At 36.1% G+C, this 5,476-nt stretch overlaps 1 protein-coding gene and 1 long non-coding RNA gene across 2 annotated transcripts in view; both read right to left on the minus strand.

Moving 5' to 3' along the window:
- Nucleotides 1-3,131, minus strand: part of LOC147163297 (uncharacterized) — a 4,323-nt gene extending 1,192 nt beyond the window's left edge. Inside the window, exons 1-2 of the long non-coding RNA XR_015097107.1 lie at nt 631-3,131; nt 377-539 (exon numbers count right to left, since the gene is read on the minus strand). This is a non-coding gene — a long non-coding RNA (uncharacterized LOC147163297). The remainder of the gene's footprint in view (nt 1-376; nt 540-630) is intronic.
- Nucleotides 1-4,947, minus strand: part of gja10a (gap junction protein alpha 10 a) — a 56,148-nt gene extending 51,201 nt beyond the window's left edge. Inside the window, exon 1 of the mRNA XM_086094249.1 lies at nt 4,756-4,947. The gene's annotated coding sequence lies outside the window, so the exon portion shown is untranslated. The remainder of the gene's footprint in view (nt 1-4,755) is intronic.
- Nucleotides 4,948-5,476: the final 529 nt, after the last annotated feature.

Genomic DNA, 5,476 nt, shown 5'->3' on the forward strand with positions numbered 1-5,476 from the left:
TAGAAAAATACCAATACAATTAAATTCTTACTAAGACTAGACTGCTATAATATAATTTCATGTAATCATGAATGTGCGACCAGTAATTCTAGTATGTCACATGTATGACACAATATCCAAATGTCATAAGAAATCACGATATGATAATTAACATGATATTGTGAGGTTAGCGATACTCACGATAACTGTAAAAGTAAAATAAAAAAACAAGTCACAATATTGTAAAAAATGAAATAAAAAAATAAAAAAATTATATTGAGAAAAGAATGTACTTTTGCTTTTGAGTTTTAATTAATCTTTTATGTTTTGTCAAACCTTGCACGATATCCCCCCAAAAAAACAAAATTAAGTGTGACAACACACCATATAAACATACCATAGTGTTTTTCCATTGTAGCGAAATTCAAACATGAAAACCTTCCGGGCATCATGATACACTCTCAGCCTGTTTTCACGTTCCTGTTTGCTTAGAACTTCTCCTCGATATTCAGTAGGAAAGTCTCTCTTCTGAAAGGAGCAGGAACTGAACACTCCTCGACCTTACAAAGAAAAAAGGATACAACAGAAATATTTCATTATAACAATAATGAAAACTAGACCCATACTAAAGAATATTTTACCAATACTCACCTTTGAATTAATTAATATATTTTATGGTGAAGCCATTCTTGTCTTTACCTAAGGATGAAAAGTATGCTACCTCTTCTTTGGGTTTAACTTTTGCCCTCTGTGGCCTCATGACTGACATGTCTCACTGAAGATAATGATCTAAAGCTATAGAAAAAAATGAGTTTCAATCAGTTTGATAGGTAACTTGGTGCAGATGTCTTGAAGTTTATGGTATGGTAATTATGGTACACTGAAAGTCACAGTGTACCATAATAGCCTGTGCAGTGTGCAGTAAATGTGCCAACGAAAATAAAATACAGTGGATAGCACAGCTCTGCTAAATATTTGCATAAATTAAATGTAATGAACACTAACAGACTTTACTGAAATATTTCTATTGAAAGAACAAATTTAAGTAAACACAAATGCAGCAATTTACCAATACTTCATTTATACTGTACTGGTAATACTAAGCCATTGTATATTTTCACATCAAAAACCAGCCTGTTATTGCTTTCCTCTTAAAAATTGCAATTAGCATTCATCTTACTCAACAGACGGTTAGCTCTGCTATGCTAACCGTCGCTAACAGAAGCGTAGCAATTCTAAATAATTAGCTGCATCCATCATAATCAACAGATGGTTAGGTATGCTAACGTAAGCTTAGCTGCACTTACACTGGACTTGCATTATAAATCATTTTCGCGAAAGAGGGAGCAATGTACACAAGCGACCAACAACAACAGGAATTCGAGCTTCAAACCTACCTCATTAGCACAGCTACACGCCATCACATCTCGTGAAGTAAATAGAGCCGGGGGCGGTTCTCTATCGGGGCTGCTAGATGACGTCACTTCCGTACTCAGGGCAATATAATAAATCCCGTTCAAATCAACAAATTGGTTCAGTCGTTGGATTATGAACTTTGTTGATAAGAGTGGCTATTGTTCTATGATTTACAGTGTCAATAAAAAAAAATAGATCACATTTAAAATGAACCCCAAAGGCTCATATATTAAATGAATTACCACAGACGAAAACAAAGGATATTATTGCTAGAATTATAGATCATTTTGTAATCATAAAATGTGATTTCAGTTTCAGTTTTTTAAAAAGGTTTTTTTTTTCATTAACGAAAATGTTTTTTTGCTTTAGTAAATAAAATAACCTTGCTGCTGTCATACAGTTGCTGTCCGAGGATGTTTTAGTACTATACTTTAGTAATGGATGCATGTGTTTTTTGGCAAAATTGTGAGCGAGCCCAATTCCTTGGCTGAGAAGCAACCCTGCAAATGAATGGTCACATGATGCTTTCCTTTTCTTCTCCAGACAAGCATTTTTCCGGATGCCCCAAACATTTGGAAAGGGGGTTAATCAGAGAAAATAACTTCAACTCTTTTTTTCTTATTTTGGTCTGTATTTATGGAATCCCCTTTTCACTGGTCACACCAGGCCATCCTCCAAAAGTCTTACTCCCTCACCATGGGTGTAGATGCACTCATACCTGCTTACTGCCATTCCTGAGCAAGCTCTACACTGGTGGTGATGTCCTTATCCCGCAGCTGAATCAACTTTGGGAGATAGTCCTGGCATTTGCTGGATTTTCTTGGGTGCCCTGAAGCCTTCTTCACTTAAAGTTTGTAAGGTCACTAAAGGAAATTACTTTAATTTTCATGGCAAATAGGGACTTTGCAATTCATCTAATCACTATAACATTCTGGAGTACATGCAAATTGCCATCATAAAAAAGCAATAATAATAAGTCAGCACTGGAGATTTTTAGAAAATCAATGTCATTCTCAAAACATTTGGCCACTGGTGTACAGAAAGATGTTACATTGTAAAGGCAGGGTGGGATGTTAAATGATGAATCAATATACGGCACTGACAGTTTCTCTGTCTCTGCCTCCAGCTGTTCAAAGTGATGTGATAAACAGCTGTTAACCATTGTATATTTTCAAATAAACAACCACTGCAAGAATTAAATGCTGAAATATATAATTAAATGTCATAGTGTATTTCATTATTTAATTTATCTACTTAGGAATTGGTGGCTGCAAAAAAAAAAAAAGGCTCTGCGTCTACAGACAAACATTCACAATACACAGCATTTTGAGAAAAAACGGAATTATGGGGACATGTGCGTAATTGTGGGGACAGGTGACGGTCAGCCAATCAAATGCTGTGAAATATACACTGGTGTGAATAATTCATGAAGTGGTGCATTACGAGGACCTTCCTACAGGGGGCGTCATCAAATACACAAAAATACACAAATTCATGTAATTATGGTTTACAAGGACATTGGCTAAAACTTTGGATTTAAGCCTTCTACAGCCCTAGAAGCACTTCTGCATTGAATGAATTATGAGGACATGGGCTGTGTCCTCATAATTCAAAATGTCCTCGCAGTGTTGCGTGTATTCAGGTGACATGTCCTCATAATACACAAAGGCAAACACACACACACACACACACACACACACACACACACACACACACACACACACACACACACACACACACACACTCCCCCCCCCCCCCCCCCCCACACACACTATCTTTGTGGGGCCATCTCATTGACATAATGCATTTCCTAGTTCCTTCCCCTAACCCCAACCATAAAAAAACATATATGCATTTCTGGCAGGCAGTGAAGGACAAAGTATTAAATAACGTATTTATACGTTTATGGGTTTGAATAAGTTAAGGTTGCATTTTGTTTCCTGACTTGTATAATAGAGGATCAGATAAAGGCTTGTTTTCCTTTTTTCAATTTCCAATTTTAAATGAGAAACGTGAGACAGCTCATTCCATTCAATGGAGACAGCAACACTGCCTCCCCGTGGACGGCAAAAGGAACGGGCGTTAGACGCATGAAACACGTGAACATCCTGAATATATTTTTGGATCTGAAAATTTTGAAAATACGAATTTTTTTGTGTGAATTATTTTGAGACAAATCTTTTTGCAACATTGCCCTAGTTGATCTGCTGGCCGTTTTTGTAATAATTACGATTGGTTCAAGCATTCTCTTCAGTTCTGAGGCTGAAGCCTTCAGTATGCTACAGCATAAAAAACATAAAGACCGTATTTAGTTTTGGGGAGCAGATGATGTAAATGTGAACTCTATTTTCTATTTTCCATCTACAACAAAAAAATAATAATGAATTGGCCTCACTATTCCAATACATTTGCAAGGAAGTCAAGATCTCCCAATTTTATACACTGAGCACATTTACAGCAACTTCAGTACATCAGAATAGATCATAAAGATCCAGTTCTTACATTCTATAATGTAATCAAAAATTATTTAAACAAACAACATTTGTAGTCTTGCTTGTATTTTGTCGCTTATGTGGTGGAGCCTGTCATAGCTGATTTTGGGTTGGAGAGGCCTGGAATGGTCACCAGCCAATCGCAGGGCACATATTGACAAACAAGCATTCACCCTTATTGACAATTTTGAGTCTGCACTGCATCGAACACACCTTTCTGGAATGTGGGAGAAAACGCACAAACAAGCACAGGAGAACATCCTAACCACACAAGGCAATGTCGGAACTATGTCTTGTAGTTTTATATTGAAGACCCCATAATATTAAAATGCTATTTAATGTGTTAACAGGATTTCCCACGGCACTAACCACAAAATTAAGTGCACCTACACCAGTGATGGACTCACGTCAGGCTTGACAAAAATAATTACTGTATTTGATTATTATTATTATTATTATTATTATTATTATTATTATCCCTGACATGCATAAGAGTGGAGTGTTTTGCCTTCAATATAAATAATCAAATAAACACTGTTTGATAATATTTTAGCTTTTTTTTTTATCGTTATACAGTAGTTGTCTTTTTTAAGGTAGATGCAAGAGGCGGAATATTTGAGAAAACTGTACACAATCTGGATGTGAAAATACACATTCCACAGATTTGAGTATTCCAATATCAAGCTCTTGAATAAGTTTGATGCTGACAGAGAGATTGTTTTCATGGGTCCTCAAATGTAACAGCCAAGCTACAATAAACATTTGTAGATGTAATAATAATCTATCAAACAAATAGTTGTAAAATCTTGATTATCTGTGTGACTTAACATAAGTGACTGTAATGAATAAATTTTAAAACAATACTTACAAATTTATGGGATCCCGTTTTGCCTCTTACTGTACTTCATGGTGCTGATTGAAATATCCAAGGAATCCGCCGCATTTGTGTGGCTACCCCATGAAGGTCAACTTGATCTGATTCCAAGTTATAATCCACAATATTTTGCTCCCTGCTCACTGTGTTTGTGTTTGTAATGGCAGGCTGCAGGCTGAGAGTGCTCTCTCGAGTTACATGCTGGCCTCACAGGATGTGTGCATTGATTGCATGTGGATGGGACAACGTGCCCATCCTCCTCCCATCTCCCACGCCAGCAGTGCCAACTCCAACCAGTGCCATCAATACCACCGTCTCTGACAGAGAGCTGCGATTGTTTATGGTTAATTTTTCACATGCAGTGAGATCTAATGGACGCAACACTGACATACCTGTAGTTAAATAATAAATTAAACGGACAAAATAAATAAAGCTGTCCAAGAAGAGACAATTTCTTGAATAATGATGATGTTCTTGTTATTAGTCATACTACCAGTTATTGCTTTTATTTACTCGTTTTATGTATATGTTGATAGAAATTGTGGCTAAGTAGCCACAATGACGCTTGTGAATAAGGGATTAAGACATAAAACAAATAGCAAAGAGGGAATTAAAGGGCTAATTGTCAGCAGTTAGAAGTTAATATTTTGTCCAGAATTAATTTGATAACTTCATTATGTTTCATCTACAATTTATTAATATCTTTATAAACTAT

The sequence above is a fragment of the Leptonotus elevatus genome, chromosome 14, assembly GCF_054856555.1.
Source record: "Leptonotus elevatus isolate MCC_2025b chromosome 14, RoL_Lele_1.0, whole genome shotgun sequence".
NCBI lineage: Eukaryota > Metazoa > Chordata > Actinopteri > Syngnathiformes > Syngnathidae > Leptonotus > Leptonotus elevatus.